The sequence below is a fragment of the Thermobia domestica genome, chromosome 12 (genome assembly GCF_964235325.1).
Source record: "Thermobia domestica chromosome 12, izTheDome1.hap1.1, whole genome shotgun sequence".
In the NCBI taxonomy this organism is placed as follows: Eukaryota; Metazoa; Arthropoda; class Insecta; order Zygentoma; family Lepismatidae; genus Thermobia; species Thermobia domestica.
Window position 1 is genome coordinate 45,736,663 of NC_137465.1, and position 23,958 is coordinate 45,760,620.

At 35.1% G+C, this 23,958-nt stretch overlaps 2 long non-coding RNA genes across 2 annotated transcripts in view; one reads left to right on the forward strand and one right to left on the reverse strand.

Annotated features, from left to right (window-relative positions):
- The window catches only part of LOC145665703 (uncharacterized), a 104,721-nt gene extending 99,733 nt beyond the window's left edge, over positions 1 to 4,988 (forward strand). The window contains exon 3 of the long non-coding RNA XR_014127606.1: positions 3,705 to 4,988. This is a non-coding gene — a long non-coding RNA (uncharacterized LOC145665703). The remainder of the gene's footprint in view (positions 1 to 3,704) is intronic.
- On the reverse strand, positions 320 to 21,415 carry LOC145665702 (uncharacterized). The gene is made up of 4 exons (XR_014127605.1): positions 21,203 to 21,415; positions 7,098 to 7,163; positions 5,246 to 5,375; positions 320 to 658 (listed from the first exon to the last, which is right to left on the reverse strand). It is a non-coding gene; the product is annotated as an uncharacterized LOC145665702 (long non-coding RNA).
- Between the last annotated feature and the right edge of the window lie 2,543 nt (positions 21,416 to 23,958).

Genomic DNA, 23,958 nt, shown 5'->3' on the forward strand with positions numbered 1-23,958 from the left:
AATTTCTCTTCTTTTCCACTATGTTTGCTGGAAACAGCAAGGCCCTTGCGTATTTATATGCAATGTAGCGACAGTAGTTTCTTTCTAGTTATCGTGTTTTGCACTTACTAGAAAATTACTTAGATAAATTATTACACTTTTCATTGGCTTTTGCAATATTTTTGAAAAAGTGACAAGTTACAATGGGACTGATGAGCACTTGTAAATGAAACATTTCAAAGTCGAAACGATCCAGAAACTATCCCTGTGCGTCTTGAGTCCATGATATGTAAGGCACGTAAAGTGAGAAGAGTTAATGACTGAAAATGATATACTCTAGTTGGCTGAATAACAATAATGTCGTCCTTTATTACAAATAAATGTATCACAGTGTCCTACTTACAAGCAAGAGTACAAGAACTTTAAAAAGAAAGTGGACGTTTTAAAACACTCTAGAAAACTTTTTTTTTTTTTTTTTACTAAAATGAATAGCTACTTGTCTTCACGTTTCCAAATTACTCATATCATTATTTCCAACTACCAGTGATTTTCCTTGGTTTCATTATTATTATTATTATTACAAATGCAGTTTGCATCTTTCCAAGCGGATGCGCTGTAATTCCTTGTTCTGTAACCTTTTGTCTGTTTCGAGAAGGCATTGCAGTTGCGCTCTTCGTACCTGAAAAAAAAAAGTTTCTTCGATTATAAACAACGAAGAAGAAACAGTATATAATATACAAACCAAGGATGTTATAAAATAAAGGATCTGCCCATACAACAAAATCGTGAAGCCAGACGTCACCGCTTCGCCACACCTGCTCTGCCCACTCCGCGCCACTAAGATCGCAATGTTTCGAGCCAACAATCATGGCGGAAACGAGAGTAGCCAATCAGATGTGCCGGCTCAGACGATGCTCAGTTGTTTTCCGGCTTCATTGAGTTCATATGCTGAAGATACGTATGGGCAGATCCTCTATTTTATAACATCCTTGATACAAATCACACATATTATATAAAGAAAAATTATGTTCACTTAAGTGTCATTAGATATTTTAGCCCAACCAAATATTATTGTAGTATTGAAGCATAGCATTTCAAAATTACCTCATTACTGCAATATCAACACAATTGTCATTGATTTAGTACTGTAAGACGGGGTTACTTTGCACTTCAGAGGTAACTTTGCACAAAATTTGAAATAAGTTGTAGTCCTCTGTTCGTAAAACCATAAACTGTAAAGAGAAAGTTTCAACTGTCACTGTAAGATAGAACATCTAACTATATTTTGGTTATAATGTTGGCGGTTAACATAAATTCTTACCCGGAGAGTTTATTGTAGAGATATGGAAAGCAGTCATTGTAAAGGCCGACAAAATTTGAAAGATATCACGTACAAGAATTTTCGTTAAAGTTAAGTCAATTTCGTAGAATACTGCTGTGTGTAATGGGACTTTAAAGAAATAGTTGAAATTGAAGTGTGAAACGTTTTAAAGTCATAAAAAAAATAAAAGTAAAACTGGGAAAAGGTGGTTTCAGCCTCTAATCGGGATTACTTTGCACCGGTCCAAAGTAACTCCTTAGATAGAAAATTATTACTGGTGGTACCTCCTCCCTTCTAATTTTAGGTAAATTTCCTATTTACGTTGATGCTGGAATGGATTTCTTGTTGGAAAATAAATTACGAAGAGTAGCAGATCCAATTTGAGAGGGACTTCACTCAGAAAGGCTTCGTTTTTAATTTTTATTATTATTATTATTATTATTATTATTATTATTATTATTATTATTATTATTATTATTATTATTATTATTATTATTATTTTAGAAATCATTAGACTTTGGGGGGCTTGAAGCTTATATGCATATGAATGACTAACATTAGATTTTTTAAAAAGAAATCATGCAATTTGGCAGGGCTTCATCCTGAAAGCCCAAACCCCGTAAATCTTCCACTAGCCACAGTTGGGATGATGTTCTTGGCCATAAAGAGCAACCAAGGCAAATGAGTTCACGGGGATTTTTTTTTTTTTTTTTTTTTTTGTTCCTGAGTTGGCATTCTTGAGGGACATATGCTAAATTATCAGAATGTGGTTTCTGTGCCGATATGAGAAAATAACATAATTTTATTTACAAATATCGATAATACATACTAAGTACTGATACTGGTACTATCATTCTAATATCAATATTTGTAGACTTCACGCAGATTTGAGTAGGAAGTGAAATGAATAAATACTGAAGGGAAAACATTGCACAGAAACATTATGTTCGTATGTAATTTTTTTAAAAACAAGAGTTATAATCAATAATAATAATAATAATAATAATAATAATAATAATAATAATAATAATAATAATAATAATAATAATAATAATAATAATAATAATAATAATTTAGTCTAACTTAGTTTACATCAGGGATGCAAGTAAGCAACAAAATTTTACTCGCTCAAGAAAAAGATACTAGCCCACATCCCACAATAGAAATCATTTACTTATCTTCTGTATGACATTAAATACCCACCATCACCGATGAACCACTCGCCCGGAGCGAGTGGTTATTTGCATTCCTGCCTTACATAGTAACATAACACGGGAACAACATAATATTCCATTGTTACTTTTATATATTTTTTATATTTTCTAAGTTAGATCTCTTGTTTGATTTTAAAGATCGATCTCAGTCTTTTCGTATGCACCCAGCTTTACAGTTGATTAAAGCGGGATTATTTGTACACAGGGATTAACATTCACAAGTTGGAAAAAGAATCTGATTTTTTACGATTTTTCGTAACACATTTGAAAAATAAAATAAAATAAAAATGTTAAAAAAACAAAACATGTTTTCTGTCTTTTTTTAAAAAAAATAACAAACAAATCGTACTAAAAAGTAGAAAAGGCATTTCTAAAATATGCTTTAAAAAGTAGCAAACAAAACAAAACAGTTTGTACTAAAAGTAAAAAGTAAGTATGTTTTCAAGAAAAAAACCTTTAAAAAGTAACAAACAAAATAAAAAATGTACTAAAAAGTAAAAAAAAGTGTTTCCAAGAAAAATGCTTTAAAAAGTAACAAACAAAATAAAACAAATTGTACTAAAAAGTAAAAAAATAAGTGTTTCCAAGAAAATTGAAGGGTTGGATGCAAGAACCAGGTAAGTCCACTTTCAGAATTTTTTTTCCGCAGCTGCCTGTTTTTTGTTCTAACTTCACGATCAACACTGTATGTAAATACCTCCTTTGCATTATAACATTGAATATGATAATCGGATCCACAAGATTCTTGCACACGATGTAGAATAATATTTCCCCACTGAACGTGTGAAAATCTCAGATTTGCTAATAATAATAATAATAATAATAATAATAATAATAATAATAATAATAATAATAATAATAATAATAATAACAATGGACCTACCTGGTTCTTGCATCCAACCTTTCAATTACTTTTAAAAACTTTATTTATGTACGACTAAAAAAGAAAATCATAGGGAACAGAGCTCTTTTATATACATTCACTTGATATACATGAAAATTGAAGAACTTGTAAATTAATTGTATATGAGACGACTCCCCATGCTTTTTTCAGTCATGCACAAATATAAATTTATTTAAAGAAAAGTAATTTTCTTGAAAACAATTACTTTTTACCTTTTAGTACGATTTATTTTATTTTGTTTGTTATTTGTTAAGAAAGAGTTTTTTATTTTATTATTTTATTTTAGGTCCATGCGTAACAGGAAAACTGTGGCTGGGGATCATAATATAAATGAAAGAAAACTTTGACTTTTTAACTGTGAAAACATATTCTTTAATCTTTTGATTACCAAACCCATTCTGCAAGATAAGACCTTTGGTACTGGATCAAATTTTATACCAAGAAAAGTGCAGATTTCCTAGAGTCACTTTCAAATCCTAGCAGCTCAGACTCTAGCTGGTCTAGACACATGAAACAGAAAGCAAGATAAGCAAAATAGAACAAACATTTAAGAAACTACATGACTTACACATATTCAGCAAACCATCATCTCGGGGAAGTGGAGAACAGAAAATAGCTCCAAATATGATACTTATTTTGCTTAGGCCCGCAGTATACGTTATAAATTGGCCATCACGTTCTAACAACATGTAAGTCATGTTAATCTACACGACCATCGTACAAGCACCAATTATTGTGATTTTCATATGTCAGTGGTTTGATTCTCTTGCTCTAAGAGCATGATTGTACAGGTTGTAAAATTTTTATATCAAATTGAAGATTTGAAGATATCACTAGAATTTATCTTCCCATTTTTGCTTCCCTAATTTTTACTAGCAAATATTACTGATAATAACTGCATCTTTGGATCCAATTTGATGGAGCTTGGGAAATTGTTATATGATTTTGACAGAATTTACCGTAAATACGGGACTAAGCAAACTCAGCTTTGAGAATAATATCGACGTTAGTAGTTCCAGGTAGGTAATGATTTTAATGTCTTTTTCTGTTGTTGTTGTTGTAGATAATTATACAATACTAGTGATACTGAGCATCGAAGAAGGAAGCCCAAGTTTTTTTTCTATCAAACTTGCATCATGGAGTGGATTTTGCTCCCTTTACCCTTTTATTAATGGAAAGTACATATCAAGTTTCACTAAAATCGGATAAGTTTTACGAAGTTATCGTGAAACAGAAGGACAGACACAGAAATTCTGGTTATTTGGAATGGTAGAAGATTGTGATGCTCGCTTCAGTTACTTTATTAGATAAGTTGTCAACATTCTCTGAAATCTCAAACAACAGTAATTTTAGGAATGATCCAAACAATGGATCAAAAGATTGCAATCTTGGCCAAGAATTTTAGGAATAATAAAAAATGCATCTCAAAATTGCGATCTTGGCCAAGAATTTTAGGAATCATAAAAAAATGCATCCAAAGATTGCAATCTTGGCCAAGAATTGGTTTTTGGATCAGAGGCCACAAAATTTTTGAACGGCCCCTATATCGAGTTTTTCTACTTTCTACGGAATAAGCACATCATACTGAGTTAAGTGATTGTTTGGGTTTGGCTACACTGTATGTAGTCCTCCAGATATAAGGCGTACAAGAAAATTTTTGATTGAAACATATTGAACCAAAAAATTAATATGTGATACCAATAGTTTCCCTGACATAATGTAATTTCAAATATATATTAACACATACTGTTATTAATATAGCATTATTTAATATATTAAGATAAAACTAACATAAACTGATATGCCAAATATTTAAAATTTACTCACGGCTAAATTTTCTATCTTTGCGTATTTTAATTCAGTTTGAATTCTTGATATATCTCCCTGTACGTACACAAAGTGACTAACTGGTTCAGCGCCTTTGTGGATGCTTGGTTCTACAAGAAGATTCTTCTGCCTAAAAAAAAGAAAATAACACTCATTAAGATTAACTTAAAAAGCTCACTTAACTGTCACGAATCATCCTAACAATTCAGGCTAGACCATATATGATTGTTTGACGTCTCAATTTCAATTCATGCTTGATTAGATATGACTGTTTAACGTCTTGATTCTAATTGAAATTAACCTAACGATTCAGGTTGGACCAGATATGATTGATGTCTCGATTTCAATTCAGACTGGACTAGGTATGATTGTTTAACGTCTCGATTTTCACTGAAACCATCTTAAAAATTCAGTTGAATCAGATAAGATAGGTCCCATAATAATTTGCATAATTTATGTTAAAATGCGTTATAGGTAACTCTATTAATAACTTTCTAATCCTTGTTCTGTAAGAACCACAAGATACAGCATGAGACGCCACATCTGAGAAATTGCGGTTTGAGCGCTGCACTTGACCATGAGTGAGGTCGTGGAACCTGTGCAAGTATTTCAACTGAGTTGCCAAATGTTAAAAGGAATGACTTCCACTAATGTAAAGGCAAAGTTTATTATTGACAAAAACAGTAAGGCATTTTCCTCGTTCAATTCCATTTCTGCTAAAAATGTTTTCCGCAACCAACAGCCATGTAACCTGGGTTTGGTTTCGCACATATCATATGCATTTTCATCCAGTGTACCTGCAGGGATCTTTCAGAATTCTATCCCAATATCTTCCTTAAAAGACCGAGATTTTTCTAAATTTTGTCATGATTCCTCAGTAACACATTCCTAATACAAGTACTCCATCTTTTTTCTTTTTAATAATAATAAAAACAGCTCATAAGCAGATTTCCTCAGCAAGCATGATCCTCTATAAAATGTTTTGTAAAACTACAATTCACACTTGATTCCTACGTGAGCAATAAACTCCATGAAACACATTAATCTAAATCAAGACAGAGTTCTTCTTGGAGTTCAAAGCTCCATAAAATATCTAAATCTACACTAAACTACTTATCCTTAAACTTCATACTACATTTAATAACATGAGGATCCACAGGATACAAACAGGATTTATACAGATTAACGGATTCATATAGGACATATTTTCAACTACAAGGATCAATACAAGATAGTTCTTCACCTATAAGGAACGATCAAGACTGCACTAATCTGTTAAAAGTGTTATATATCACCCCACTTATTGACGGTATAATTGGGCAGGCACAGAAGGAAAAACACAAACACAATACACAGTTGATAGAACGTCAATAGAAAATTGATGAAACCATAATGATGATGCAATGTGGCCAACATACCTCTTCGTCTGATAGCAGCATTGCATCAGTTCAAGTGGGAAAGTGCTTTCTGGTATTGACATGGCTCAAAGATGTTATTTAGGTATTTTCTGAATTTCAAAGGTCTGCTGCGCTTTATACAACTAATGTTTGATTTGTTGCGAAGTTCTGGTCAATATCATGCACAAGTCACAAGTCTACAAAATAACTGGTGCCTGCTCCTAACTGTCACAAGCCAGCCCACTTTATGGTGATGGGAATTATCACAAAAATGTCAACTAGCTATGATTTATACACTTCCGATCTTCGAATAGATTTTATTACTTGCTTTATCAATGTTTCTTTTTATAACATACATAAACATCTATTCTACAAACTAAGCTGAAAATTTTCTACAAAATCTAAATTTCGTCTAGCAAAAAAAGAAATTAGCTATTAAAGAATTAAAGACTTACAGTTCCAGAATGGCCTCTGATGCCAACTTTGTCTTTTCACTCCGCAGAGGATAGCAAGCCATTGTTCTGTTGATAAAACAAAATTGTATTAACTTTCTATATTAATTGAGTGTAATTATTACAATTTAGTTCTCACAGCACAATTACAGATAATTCTCCACTTCTTTCAATGGTTTGTTTTTGTTTGAAGCAAAAGCTTTACACGTGAATAATAACAGCGATTAAGAAATAAACACAGCATCAGTTAAATAATAATTGTTGATTCTCTATATACTCAGGTATACTTTTTCTGCATTTTTGTATATTACAAAATGTCATATACGAGGGAAGGGAAATAATTCATAACAACTACAAAATATAGCATCAATACCCATAATATATATATATCTTTTTAAGTTTATCAGCATATATTGAAATCTATGCAAGAAATTAGTATGCTGTTTAAGTACGAGTCAAAAAGGGACGCTCTAAGAAAAATAGACGGGATATTTTGCGTTCCGTTTGCATTTTTCTCGGGACACCGGACGACTTTCCGAAAAAAGGGACAATCCCGTTAAAGAGCGGGACGTCTGGTCACTCTCCATTAAAGAATCAATAAAAGAAATCAAGAACACTTACAGTCTACGAATAAATTATTCATGGGCAGAAAATACGATCGCTTAGATCTCCCGACGATATGGAACTATTGACACACAGGAAAAAAAATAGAAACGGGTCTAAACGGAATGCAACAGGTGCTTAGCAGCAAAGTTAATACGAAGATCAACCAGATCAAAACAAAAGTTAAAGAGTTAAAAAGAAACGGAGAAAAGAAAGAAAACAAAAATGAAGATCTATTTAGATCAACTGGTAAAAGAGGTTCCTGAGTTTTGTTAGGAGATAAAACAACGAGCAATAATGGGTGAAAACAAGTATAAAATCCAGAATAGGGCAGGCGAAGAAAGCGTTCGAAGAAACACAAAAGCTTTTAACCGGAAACATTGGCATAGAACCTAAGAAAAGGCCAATGAAAGCATGTGTATGGAGTGTGTCATTGTATGGATGTGACGCATAAACTATAGAACAACAAGAAATATGTAGAATGGAAATCTTAGAAATGTGGTGGTATACGAGAAGGATGTTGAAATTTAGATGGATGTGTAATTTAAATAATTAATATTTTTCTGACCAGAGTATTTTCTTCTTTATTAAAATGAAACACAATTAACGCCTGAAGAAGATAACGTTACGTCATGGAAACTGTTACAAATTATTTAAATTTTAATAAATAAATATCTTCTCTGGTTAGAAAAATATTAATTATTTAAGTAATATTTCCAGAATCAACAAAGAGGGAGTTACATATGGATGTGTAATATATGAAATGAAAGAGTATTGGTATTAGAAAAGAGAAAGAATATTTCGTACAAAAGAGACATGGTGATTGGGCACATTATAAGACATGTAGGAGGAATCATGATATTGGCTAAAAAGCTAAAAGATTATGGATTTGAGGATACGAGCTTGGAATCCTTCAAGACATATTTAGAAGGTCGTACACAGTGTGTCTATGCAAATGAAGAGACCTCACAAATAGCTAAATTCAGATATGGTGTACCTCAAGGTTCTGTTTTAGGACCGTTAATTTTTATTTAAATGATAAATAATCTACCAGTAAGTATCGGTGCCAAATCGATCCTGTATGCTGATGATACTTTGATCTGAACACAGCTAACAATTTAACAGACCTTGAGAAACTAAGTAAAGATATATTGTTACAAGCCAAGAAGTGGCTTGAAAATAATGGCTTTCTATTAAACAGATATGAATCTAAACAATATTATTTACTCTAAAAGATCACCTTAACAAAGATGCGGATAATACAAAATTTCTTGGGAATGGTGGGTTTCCTTGAAGACAATCATTGATGATTTAAAATCACGGCACAAAATTGACCATATAACTATTGTTTCAGATAGATGTGCTATAAAGTTTAGAAACAAGTTCAGTCTCGAAAACCTGTTTGTTAGAAACCGACTTTAAAGTAAATGATGAATGGAGAATTTTTTGCAATCTTGCACGGGAAAGGAGCCGTTGACGGGTTAGGTGGCACATTGAAGAGAGTGGTCTGGGGAAGAGTAGGAACACGGCAAATGGATGTTTCCACAGCAAGATTTTTACAAATATTGAAGTGAACTTTGTAAACTTCAAGGAATTTAACTTTTCTTTGTTGGTGTGACGAAACTGTGGGTAAACTCCGGAAAATACTAGAAAAAGGGTGGATTAATGTTTGTTCTATTCCGCAAGTTCAGTCTCGACATTACTTTCGCCCTGTTCATGAACATCACATTGAAACCGAGAGAACTGTTCACTCTGAGTGACATCAGTACACAGTGTGGAAGCACAGTAAGGAAGTATCATCAGATTCAGACTCCATTGACGATCGTCTTCAAACAGAGCGGGTGTGGGATAGCGATGTTTATTCGGATTCTTAAGAAGGTGGAATTGTACATGTTACGCAGGGTGACATTAGAAGTTGCACAATTACTTCAAGTGCGATGTCAGATGTAAATGCTGTGACGCAATTTTTGCAAGATGTTTCGACTGTACAATATCATTCTGTAATTTAATTTTGAAAATACTAAGTGTAATTTTACTTACTTTTGGGTTAACAGTTGAGATAAATACAATAAAGAGCAAGTTAAAGGGGACCTTATGCATTCAATTCTTTTGTCTCGTCCGTAAGATTAATTTACTTCTTTTTTAAATTTAATGAAAGTAGTTTTGTTAGTTAAACGTAGGCCAATATGTAGGGAAACATTTCACAAATCATAACAAATAACTAGCCTACTACGATTTTACAACTCGCAGAAAATTAAACTAAAATCAGTGCGTAAGGAAACGTATGCCAAAAAGAAAAGTCCCGTTAGTAAGATCAATTACTGATCATTATAAATGTCGTAAAATATTTTCGTTATTAATAGTAATAAGGCTGTAGTTGCAAAATGTCTTTGGTGATTACTCTGAGTTACCGGAACTGTACATTTGAACAACTATCAACTATTTTTGTTAAATGTCTCGCAGAATTATAAGCCAGAATATCCGGTCCGTAAGAATGGAATGCCTGTTACTGTGGCCCCGTATTTTTCAACTTTTTGCGTTTAAAATGTAGATCAGTGTTGCCAGATCAATCAGTTGGAAAAGCAGGAGATTCGAAGATAAAAAACAGGAGAAAGCAGTAGACACTTACAATGGTGGCGTTTGAATGTAAATCCGGGGGGGCAATAAAATTTGCCATAATTAAGGGGGCAGTAGTCAAAACAAGCAGTTCAGAATTCATTTCTGATTAACTACGTTGAGCAAATAAAAGGGAAAGTCCCGATTTATATTAATATTATTTGATACATACGTGTGTGAAGTAAAACGTAGTGAAGAGCAAAGTGAAGTGGGAAAATGCCTTTTCATGCACGTAGCGATATGGTACAGTCACACGTGATCGTGGCGTAAGACGATTTCTTACTGACGATCGTGGAGAAATGATCTAAGCCACTCTTCCAACCCAAGTCCAAATCTAAACAACACTTACTTGTAAATCTTACAGAAAGTCAGAATATAGACGAACCTTATAGAAGATGATGTACAGTTGTATTCTTTGGATTCATATTATATACAGTAAAGCTCTATATGTTCTACAGAGCTTTGTGTACTATAACAGAGAAATTTCGTCTTTTTAAGTGAGGAAACATTGAAAATTCAATATTAATAATAATATATTTCTTCAACTCCTCGAAGTAAGGAAAAAGCAGGAGATTGTTCACTTTTCATTTTCTTTCGCAGTAGGTCAGTAGAATGTAGAAAAAGCAGGAGATCTCCTGCAAAATCAGTAGATCTGGCATCACTGATGTAGATTTCGATTAGCTATGTCCAATGGCACCACGTTTGATTTCTGAAACTGACTGCTTCAAGGTCAAATTAGGGGTCAAAAATAAAAAGTGGGGAGCATTAGGGCAATGCGGACCAGTGACTGACTGGGACAAAACGGGTGTCATCCAATTCGTGTTCACACTACATGAATAATTGATATGCCATTTTCCCGAAAATTCAATTTTGTTCCGGAAAATTAATGAAAATCCAAGAACCAAAATCCCAGATTTTTCAGTTGTAAAACACCTGGCCACGGTAACTCCCTTTTAACCGATTGCGATTGTATATTGGTAATAACGGAGTTTCTAATAGTCCTCGAAGTTCACGACCCACTCAGGAGAGTAATACTCCTGGAAGTAACTTTTTTCGTGCTCTACTCTAGCCAGCTGTTTTACGCGCTACCCTAGCCGGCTGTTTAAAGTTGGTCACAAAATTTATGGGGGGTCAAAGTGGAACAAAACAATCTCTGCGGGGCTTCTAACCCGTTCCTACTCCTGTTCCTCCTCCTCCTCCTACTACTACTACTTATCTGCACACAAGTAAGTAAATCACATTTTTGGGTATTATTTTCATCTTCTTTTAATAGAAAAAGTGTTATGAAAGTTACAAAGTTAACTTTCTTTGGGCAAGGTTTCAACCCACGTCTAAAGAGATTTCTATCACTAAGCCCTTGCGCTAGCATGCTCGGTCATGAGGGCCGACAGTAGCAAGCGGTTGGTTTCTGCTATATGTAAGCTACGTGCCAACAAACGGATACCGGTAACGCAAATCAATCAGAACTGTGTATTTAGTTCCTACTTCACCGTATATATATATATATATCAGTTTATATCTTTAGGTTAAGGGAGGTTATATTTAACGGGAGAATTGGTGAAATGGGGAAGGAGGAGGAAACAGGAGTACCCCGAGAGAATCCATGGACACGATATTGTCCACCACAAAATTACTTAGTCGGTGATCGAACGAAGGACCCTATGCACCAGACGCAAGTGGTCTGCAACTGGCCCACCGTGCTCCCCACGACAAATATGCAGGTTTTCATTTATATGATTACTTCTTAGAATGCAACGATGTAAAAGTTTTAGGACACAAGCGCGATCCAACAGGTAATAGAATGTGTCGGTTGCCAGACAATATTAAGCCTTGCACGTGTGAATGTGCGTGTATGTGAAATAGAGCGATTTACATAGTAGGGACAGCAGCAGAGTAGAGCAGAATTCAAAACAGCAATTTCTTTGTTGCTCTGTCACTTTGTACATCTTTTCACCTTTTCTAGTTTCTTCAAAAGTCTTGTTAGTCAAATGATCAGTGCTGACTTCCTCTTTAACCTCTCTTGTCATTTCCTGGGAATTTGCTTTGGTAATTACCTTCAATCGTAAATTAGACTTAAAACAATCTCCGAGTAGAGCACATAATTCTATTACCGTGACGTTGTGCTTTGTTCAGAGATTCAATTCTATTTTAAGTTATTAAAGGAAAACTATCGTGGGCCAGATAGTTATTCCGCTCGTGTTCTTCAACAGCAGAATGAGGCCCGTAACTTTCCATGTCTTAAATACATCAGATTCCACTAAATAATTTTCAGAACGAACGCTGCATTGTTTATTTACTAATACGATCCTAATTTACCCCACGTTTAGGACTGTTGAAATTCCTCTGCCGATCGAGTTTAAACACGTTATAGTAGATTTTCGGAAAATGGTGTTTTTGCATCCTATTATTTCAGACCCACTGGCGTCTCTAGTATGTAAAATTTGGGGAGGACATCAAAGAAAATGATTTAAATAGTACTACCTAGCAAAACTTATTTATTATCTTCGATTCCATTTGTTACCTTTCTGCTTACCTTCACGGACCCCCTAAGGTATATCAAGAACTCTGTTATAATCGTTTTACAGTCTGAATATTATATTATAAATAAATATAATTTTTTACAGGATTCCCACTCTCTTTCCCCCCCCCCAAAAAAAAATCCAGGACATTTCTAGGACGTTTCCAGGATAAATCACTAAATTTCCAAGACTTCGACACAGGATGGCATAACAGGATTGCAACTGTAAGTTCAAAACTCACAAGAGTGAGCAGTGAATATTAATGTAAGTACAATATTGATACACAATAATTAAATACACAAAGCGGAGCGTAATGTGCTGCTTTTTTTATGGCCTCCCAACTCCCCTTATAGCCTCCCGATCCACCCACATCCAGCACATGTATTTTCATTCTTTCTACATTACGTTTTAATTGTGCACCGAACAAATTTACAAACAACAAAAATCTATTTTTCGTACATAGCATCTTTATTGCGTGACAATGTGACATAATTAGAGGGAAAAAAAGGAATTATATTACAAATTTTTCAACTAAGTATAGAGTTGTGTGATTTCCTCATCTTCAGATATAATCTTGTTTTTCTTTAGCGAAGCTGCTCTACGGATAACATTTGACTTTGTCAATAAAGTAAAGCAAAACTTCTACTCTGCTTCATCTGCAAGCTGGTTTGCTTCAGTCTCCAAATCTTCACTTGTTTCCATCAATTTCCTTTTCTTTTTCTGCAGCTGCTGTACATTTTCATTTATCTCTTTGTTCTTGCTCTGCACTTGACTTTCTCTGTCAACAGTCCTTATTTTCTCCAGCTCTGCCATATAGCGCTACCTTGTATGGAAGGCATGATGCAGCATTTCTTTCGTAGTGCTGATTGAAGTAAGGTCTTTATGGGAAATGTTATCATACTGCAATCTATGGAGGATTGATGTTAGTACAAAGGACAGTTTCTGGAGGATAATATAGTGAAGACAGCATCCAAGAATGGGTTGACAGACTAGTGGATGAAAGAAGAAGAGAAAAGTTCTCCCAACCAACAACTCTGTTGGGAGAAAGAAATCCTACCAATCATCCACACATGTAGGATCATGACGAATTATTATTCAGCATAAAAACAGGAATAGGAAACAAAAATAGCAACCAATTAAAATCTTCATTATAATTATGAAAAATCTGACATTCAGTATTTCTGTAAATTTCAAGTAGAGAAATGCATTTTTAAGGACATTTCCAGGATGTTTCCGGGACAAAATCAATTCAAAGACATTTCTAGGTTTTCCAGAATTTCCAGGACGAGTGGGAACCCTGTTATTATTATTTATATGTTATTCTGTCGTTAGTAAATTAATTAAATTAGAATAAAATATTGAATATTTTGAACTTCAATATACCCCCTCGTCCCCCTCGCCAGAGACGCCCATGCTCATACCAGAAAATAGGTTAAAGCACAGTGATACTTCGTGTAATATAAAATAACGTGCAGAAGATAAACTTTCGAATGATACTAACAAGGTAATACAGATAGCATGTTTTATGGCTACAGTTACGTGTCAAACTGAAAACACCTAAATTCGTGCATTAAATTTGCGCAACCTAACCCAGTACGACAAAAAAAAAAAAAAAAAAAATCCTGTTAGTTGTGGAATCCATCAAAATATTAAATCCTTATAAGCCTCAAGGAAAATGATCACGTTATGTTGCGCCCCGTTAGTCATGCTGGATTTGATAACGTGCCACCACTGAGAATTAGTTATTTTTTTACGTTCCATAAAAGGTGCTTTGAATTTGTTTGTTCCAATTATCACAGTGCTTTCAGGAACAACAGGTGTATATTATTATTATTATTATTATTATTATTATTATTATTATTATTATTATTATTATTATTATTATTATTATTATAGTTGATTTAAATTAAGAACTGCCATAGCATTGTTGTTTTTTTTTATCATTTTATTGTCTACAACAATCAAGCAGTTGCTAAGAATTAACTTTTTCGTATTCGTGTGGTCAAATATGGCGTTTTTCATATTCCCCATTTTTTTCTAGTGCGTTGAGGCATAAAACGTCACTAGCAGTGAATACTCTGAACACTACATGAGAACTAGCATGAATTTCTTACAAATATGCTAGTTGGTAACTTGGCTGTTAAGATTACTTAGGGGCAACGGAGGGAAGGGGAACAGCGCCCCGGAACAAGACCCTCTATGAAAAGGAAGCTTCATTAGTTGTTTACCTTAATGGTATCTTCCTCGGGTTCCTTTCCCCTTTGTAATTTGCAGGCCATGGGCGCTGAGGGCCTATATACAATGAATTGGCATCTTCTCAGGCCCGGCAAATTCCCGAAAGATGCCTCATCGGCAAGGGCGCCGATCCTGGGGGGGCGGGCCCCCAAAGCTCATGCGGGCTCCCATGTATTTTTATGAATATGTATTTTTATACGTATTTGCTATTGTTATAATTATTGTTATATGTATTTTTATGAATCCCCCCCCCCCAAAGTTACAGAGAAATCGGCGCCCTTGCTCATCGGAACGAAAACAATACAGTTTTAGGTTGATGTTAATGTTAAAAATGTAACGAATATTTCCGTATAACATTTCTCACACGTTTATATTTTAGTAGACCTTGAGTTATCTTTCAGTGCAACACAAACAAGAGAGAAACAAAATTCTAATCTTAGTAAGGAAAAAAAATATTTGTTAGAATTTTATACTCTCCATGGGTATGACGATGTTTCGTCTCCAGGTCACTAATCAGATCGAGTCTAAGGGTCACGGGTCATGAAATTCGTGAACCCACACTGCTCTCCACAGTTAATTTGCCTTGTATTTGCTAAGCTCAGTATTCGGTGACAAGTGATATCTAGCCATTATACACCCCACCATTATTGGAAATTATATCAGCCATCCTGAAGTTTAGAAAATGGCTGTTTCAAAGATAAATATTTATTTGTCATCTCTCTATTTTGAGTGGCCCCGCGTGGCGTAGTCGCTAACGCTTTCTTTCGCTTTTGGTGCGACCATCCCCGGGTTCGATTCCCGGTTGAGAAACTCGATCGAAAAGGTTAACACCTTTTTCAGGCCAGCCATCTTGAGTGATATTTTCTTGGGTTTCCCTCATTCACAACAGGCAAATGCCGGGTGATTTTTAGGTAAGAAATTTCATCTGTGTATGTGTGTTTGGGCACTTTATCTTTCATGAGGCGTCATTTTAAGGCTTGTCCGTATTTTGGATCAAAAAATTATGGCAACCCTACTTATCGAGAGCTTCTTAAGTTTGGTGGCGTCTCTTTCGAATGTCTCAATTTGCAATAATTTCAAGCATGTTGCAATTGTATATAGCGTAAATCGTGTTTTTTAATCGTACGAAAATAATATTTACGTTTGTTTAAAAACTTCTCTGTTAGATTCACATAAAGATACGGACCTCTTATTACAAGCGTGATCGTACATGACCTCTTATTACAAGTTGTAAATATAAAAGTTGCAATAGTTCTATGATGCACATCAATTCTAAAGACATTTTGGGTAAGTAGGTACATTTTAAAAATAGTTTCTCTAGCCCATTAGGAAAACCGCACAACTATGTAATATCGAAATGTTCATAAAACCCGTCTTTTTTCAACTCAATATCAAAGAATATCATACAACTCATAGGTACGGTTTCAGGTTATACGATAGCAGATTATACAAAGTTCCCGTGTTTTCTGGTGTGTGCGACTCTCGGGACAAGGATAGACATTGGTTATAGTGCGTCCAGTACGAGAACGTCTCTGACAGCTCGCAGTGACATTGCCAGTACTCGCGTGTCAAGGTTTTTTCCGTGCAACTGTAGTGGCAATTTAATTAATGGTATAAGACAGAGTGATCGTGGTTGTTAACACTGGTATCAAAGTAGGGACTGCAATGTCCCACCGCATGTGGTAAGAAACGTCAGAGACCATCTCTTGTTGGCCGTGCTATAGTTCCTGAGTGGCCCAAGAGGAAACAGTTCGTGCCAGGAGCAAAAAAATATTGTAAATCGTACATTAATTGATCCTCAAAATGTGTTATTACCCCTTTTACATATAAAATTGGGAACTATGAAGCAGTAGGTCTACGTTAAGAGTTTGGAGATAGAAGTAGTCCCTGCCTTCGGTACCTCTGTCAGAAATTACCAGGATTGTCGGAAACAACAATTTACAATAATAAATTTACAACAATTTTATAGCAACATTATGTTCAAAGTAGCTCCTTTTATGTGGCACTTTGAACACGTATATTTCATTTTTATCTAGCTGAAGACGTTATCTGACAACGATGGTTATCACATTCAGAGTATTAGTATTCTTTTGTGCCATGGTTTTAAAAAAATAAAATTGGGTTTACATTACGTTGTTTACAAAATATTCAAGAAAGTTTTTTTTTTTTGTATCAAAGTAGCCCCATTTGACTGTACAAATATTATTTCTTTTGTTCAAATATGTATCCGATAGAAAATTAACTGTTATCGTTAATGTGAATTTATCTTTTTTTTATGTAATCATGACTTTATTACAGTGTGCGAATTAGATAATCTATATTGGGGGGGATACAATTAGGCCAAAGGACATAGTCTGAAGGTTCAAATTTCAAAATGAGACAATAAATGCCTTACCCCCATATATATATATATATATATATATATATATATATATATATATATATATATATATATATATATATGTGTGTGTGTGTTTGTGTGAGTGACATCTGTAATAAATAAGAGATTTATTAATTTAATAAATCTACCGACAATAACTATGCACATATATATTGTCTGACATACACACACCCCACTAAACCTTTCTGAACGTGTTTTAATGTTGTACTCACTCTTGTCACCGTAGCTCTCTAAGGTTTATTTAGTTAATAATTCGCCTCGAGCGATGATCACAAGCATATGTTAATTTTTCCACTCATATTGAAAGCTTCCACTTTGCATTAATACCTACAGGTTGCGGAAAGAAACCTACTTCAGTCTTGTGAAAACCACTAAAATTATTAGTTAAACCGGACATTTATTTTTTTTTTAAAGAAAATCTAGATATTAACCTATCAAATAAGAAATGGATTGTTGCTGGTCCCGATTTCTCACATCAAGGTCAAATCGAAGGCCAAATGTTTAAAATCTCTCAATTCAAATTTCGAGCTTGTGCTTCTACTTCCCGCTAAAGCTGTGCTCATCACGACTTTTTTTCTCCAAATATCGATTCCGTGATGGGCACAGGAAGTCAACACTTAAAAATTACTTTACTGTTAGGTTGAAGATGAGTTGATTCGCTATGGGCTACGTTATTCAAATAAAGTAAAACATTACACTGAAGTTTTTCAGACAACATTAATTGCGTGGACAGCAAACTGTACAGCGAAAAGATGGAAAAATGAAGGGTTAACTTAAAAAAAAAAAAAAAAAAACGCTTCAGTTTAAATGCTTATACAGACACGGACAATGACACGGAGAACCAGTCGTATTAACAAATGCTGAAACAAATCTTGAATTATTCGCTTATTCGCCTAAAAATCACCTTCATTAACATGTCTGGTCACTAGGAGCGTATCCCCCAGCGTGTACGTTAACATATACTTACGAGAGAATACCTATATCTCAGATTTTGAGTACAGTTTCAAAAGTTCATTTCCGTAAACTGTAAAAGCAGTGATTACTATGCTAATTATCACAAATTAAATGCAACTTTTGAGTTGCATACACACAACCTACTAGGGAATGAAGACCATGTGCTAACAAAGAGTACACTGGAAAATGAAATAACATGTTATAACAAAAATTAAAATAAGATGATAATCGATACAAATATAGAGGATGAATATGACATATCCGAATTTCGCCAAGTATGGTAGAAGAAGCTATTTGTTTACTTCTTCTTGGCCAACCGCTAATAACATTTATAAATCTATATGTGGCTTTGTTATACGCAATTAGTACATTGAAATTCACAAACGATGTCGAACTGAAGGGTACGAAGGTACAGTTGCAAGTAACAACCGTAGTCATAATAATATAGTTCTACTAAACAACGTTGAAAATAGGGGGTAATTAGGTGGTAAGTAGAAATGACCAAAACTGAACAGTTTACATCGATCATTTCGAAATACAGCTAGAAGATTAAATTTACAAGAAATAACAAACATCAGTGAAATTTGGAGTTATACTAAGCATAGTTTGAGGGGGAAAGCGAGCATCCCTGGTGGGGATACTTCAGCTGATTTCTTTGGGGGGGGAACAAAATGTAATTGAGGGGGAAAATCCCCCTCATCCCCCCCGGTAATTCGCACCCTGCTTTATTATCAACGAGTGTTCTGGAATTCGTTCCAAACGCAGTAGGAACACTTTCGGATTGGTTGGGTTTGTTTCTGCAGAGAGGTGTCTCTTGAAACAATCTTTTTTTTTTTTTTTTTTTTGTGACCTCATCGGAGGTCGTTGACTAACAGTTGAAGTGGACGAGAGTTTGTTCGGGAGACGGAAATTCAATGTTGATCGAATGCTCCGATGTCAGATTTGGGTAGTTGGTGGTATTTGCCGTGAAACTTTTTTTTTTTTTTTTTTTTTTTTTTTGTAAGTGTAGCAGTGCAGCTCTTGCAGTGCTGATTCTCTTTTAGAAATTATTTCTAAGCATGCTGCATTGATTTATAATTTGCGATGAGTGTTATTTTATTTGCTTGCAACCACTTTTTTAAATGTATTTTTACGTTACATTTACAGTTCTTTTATTATTTATTGTTGGTTTGGATGATTTATTTTTTACTGTTTTCTGAGCGAGGGTTAGGGGGGGGGGGGCACCTCCATTTAGATTTGAAAATTGATAGTCGCCGTTTCACCTGAATTGATTTCTCGGAATAGTTTAGGTATTAGTTCCCAAGTACGTTTCCCTTATTCGTAGCAATTGAAGAGTAAATTCTGTGTGACTGTGGGAGATCATTTGGTTAGCAATCGTAACTCAGTTGTTCTGATGTATCCGAGTGTATTAATTTAACATTTTGGAGGTGCATTACTGGCGCGAACTTGGATTACGATTGTTTATTAAGTGGTCTCCCAAACTTGTACAGAATTTACTTTTTGATTGTTCCGATTGATTGAATCGTTCTTGGGAACTGATTTTTGAACTGTTCCAAGGAATCGATTCTATGAATGTTCTGCTCAAAGTACACTTTTGCCCAATCTATCTTGTTTTACATTCGTTTCTTAGAACATTTTTGTTTCGTTCTCGTACTACAAGTAGCCGTCCCCGCTGGTCTAATGGGTAGCCCATGTACCTTTGGTGCATGTGGTTCCAGGTTCGATACCCAGTGGAAGACCAGAAGAATACTTCCATTAATAATTGTCCTTAGTCTAAAATGCACAACCATGTCACATTAAACTAAAAAAAAAAAAGTCATTTAATTATTTACAAGAAGCAAGAAACAAGAAGCAGAAACTAGTAAGGAGTTTTCTACTAGTAGAAAAAGACCGTTAGGAAAAACTACTGTTTTTTAACTTTACTTTAGGCAAGGCAGTGACAATAACCGATTCATCTGGAAAGGTGGCTTAAGTTTAGAGTTGTCCCTCCAGTCTGAAGGTGCCCTTGGGCTTTGCAACATACAAAAAAAACAGTGCTTAAAGTATTAAAAATTGTTACATTTCACTTAACTTTAGTACTCCATGGGCTTCACAAAAATTTAAAAGGTTTTCTTCATTAATTTTGAGCATCCGTTCGCCGTTGAGTACATCTGTTCGCCATATTTTACAACTACCATGCTGGTGAAACCTTCCGCGAATGCTTCCGCATCCGGCAAATAGTACTAACTTTCACATATCTTTTCTCATATTAAACATAACTCTCATGCCGAACTTAAATTCCTAAACATCAAATAAATACTTCAAATTATCATTTCTTACTTCATTTCTCCTGTAAATTTTCCTGATTTTTATAAAAAGCGGAGGGGTAACTCTAAACTTAACCTGAAAAGATTCCTACAGTTACATTTACAGTTCCCAAGAAGGGAAGACAGAAAACAAACGCGCCCTGCGGGGCTCTAACCCGCCTTCACTCGCTCACGCTCACTCGGCAGTACTATGTGTATCAGAACAGCAACGACATTAGTGTCTTGCTTAAAGTAAAGAGTTACCATTATCTCTCGCAAAGAAATTGAAAGCATGAATGATATTTATCAATAACAATAATAATAATAAATCTTACTAGTTGCTAGATATTTAACTATATGTGGGAGACAAGAAAACTGAACTCAGTTTCGAGAGACATTCATTCTGGGACAATTGGCAAACCTCTCTGTTCGTACCATTAATATCTGATATTAGAAAGTAAAAGTGCGAGAACATTAAAAATGATTAGAACTTACACAGTCAGCCGATGCAAATTTATACTTTTAAATTTAATATTAATTGGTAGAAATTGTTGCTGCTATTGCACGCTTTGCGTGTCACTTTAAATAAATAATAAGAATCTAAAATAAGTTAGCAACCCGTTACGTCACAGGAATATAAAAAATAGACTCTAAATGTTTCTGACTTGCTTCTTCATTCTATTTGTGACCACTTTGTAGGTAATGCTTCAGACACAGACAGCTGTTCCAGTTGTTTATATACTTGATTTTGTCCAATGTTGAGAATTGTATCCATTTTCCCGAGGGGATTTTTGTGTTTTCTTATTCGATATGTTAGATGCTATACCAAATAAGATTTTTAAAATTTACAGAAGATACATTGAATGTTATTTTAAAATAGAAATATACTTTCCAAAATACATGGGGATTTTAACTCTTCCATTCTTAATAATGTTTAAAAAAACGTAAACCAGTGTACGCATAAGGAAGCCATAAAAAAATTAAGTTGTATCTTAATGTGTTAAACCCTCTAGATGCACCAGAAAACTGCTCGTCAGTAAAACTATATAAAGCAACCAGTAGCGTCATTTCAGATTTACCTTGGAAGGAAGACCTCTTGAAGTGAAATTTCACGTTTTTCACTAACTTACTACTATTCTATTGATTAAATCTATACAAATCTCAAACTCAGGGAGGGGCAAATGCCCCTCCCCGCCCCCCTAAAAGCCCCCCTGAAAGCAACGCAGTATTTTTCACGTTCACGCAAATATCCAACATTACTGACGCGCCTGCTCCCTACGGACTAGGGATGGCAACAAAGTTTCGGTTCCGAAGGAAACGGTTCTTGGAAATCCGATTTTCAGAACCGGTTCCAGACCTGGATCCGAAAACCCGGTTCCAGAACCGGATCTTAGGAACCTGTTCCAGACCTGGATCCGAAAACGCGGTTCCAGAATCGGATCTTAGGAACCGGTTCCAGACCTGGATCTGAAAACCAGGTTCTAGAACCGGATCTTAAGGACCGGTTCCACACCCGGATCCGAAAACCCGGTTCCAGAACCGGATCTAGGAACCGGTTATAGACCTGGATCCGAAAGCCCTCAAAGAACCGTAAAGGAGGCATAATATTCACCTTCAAAATACTGCAAAGGGGATCACGCGCTTGTGCCCTCCCCGCCCAGACCCGTATGCCCCCAGAAAAACAATTTGGACCACCAGTGGGTGTTTAGCCAAATGAGTTTGCCTGTTTAGCCAATGAGTTTGCCAGTTACACAGTTTGTTTAGGCAAATGAGACAAGTGGTCGCCGCCTGGGCGTCTGCCTGTCGCTTCCAACATTTCATCTAGCACACTGTTTACAGCCTGCCAGCAGCTCGGGCTTAGCATTGGGATGACCACCGGAACCGGTTGCAGACCTGGATCCGAAAACCCGGTTCCAGAACCAGATCTTGGGAACCGGTTCCAGACCTGGATCCGAAAAACCGGATTCGCTCAGAGCCGAAAACCCCCTTACATAAATCAATAGCAAGGGAACCACATGAGCCATTTGTTTTATGTCATTACAGATGCCTCGGAAGTATGAAAGGAAAACGGGAAAGGGTAGACACAAGAACAAATTCAGAGTGCTATGGACGGAATACAATCGGGGAGAAAGATAAGAGAAGTATGAAGAGCGTTCAGAATTCATGAAGCTACTTTCTCCATGGAGTAAAATGAAGTCAGAGAACATAACTGTACCTAAACTAGGCAGCAAGACTTTTTTTTTTTTCGAAGAGCAAGGAAATGAATTGGCAAATCACATTATACTAATGGCAAACATGTATATAAGTTCGAAGGTTAGACTTTGAATATGCTGCGGTTAACAGCATTGCACACAATTTTAATACCACTTCGAGGTTAGCAGGAAAAGATTGGTTGAGACTAACTGGTTCGTACTAGCTTTGCTATTTTAAGTAATTTAAACTAGAAATAAAAATTGCTGAGCAAAGCAAGGTTTATTTAAAATAATAAATGTGTAACAGTTTCGCCAACTAATTGAACAAACATATTGGTTTCGTCAGACAATATCTGTCTGTCTGAAGCCAATATGTTCAGTTATTTTAAATAACCGTTGCTTTGTTCAGAAATTTGTATTTCTAGTTGAGACTTTTCTTTAAAAGACAAGAAAATATCAATCTAAGAACTAGTTTAAGCCAGAAGGAACTAGTTTAAATTGGATTCACGCTTTCAACAAGGAAGAGGTTGCTATATACTTCAAGAACTTGGAAGAGGTTTTAGACAAGTATAAATTCAAGGAAGACCATATTTACAATGTTGATGAAACAGGTATGAGTACAGTATAAACACCTGAACGTATTCTACTCCTAAAGGCTTGAAAGAAGTAAGGAGTTTAACATATTGGAAAAGAGGAAAAGATGTTACTGTTATATGTTGTTTTAGTGCTGCTGACTCATACATTCCTCCCATATTTATTTATCCTAGGCAAAGGATGTCATTAGTGTTACAAAGAGAGGACATATAGGTGCTGTCTATGAGTGCTCAAAAAACGGTTGGAGTAATAAGCAGTTTTTTTTTTTTTTTTTTTTTTAATGAATCTAACATTTCAGTAAACATGAAAATCCCTCTATTGAAGATCCAGCCCTGTTGTTTCTAGACAACCACGAAGTCATATCTCCCTTGAAATTTTCAACTTTTGCAGACATAATGGAATAATCACGGTAATTATTGTACCCCACGCGTCGAACAAAATGCAACTGCTTGACCTCACCTTTCT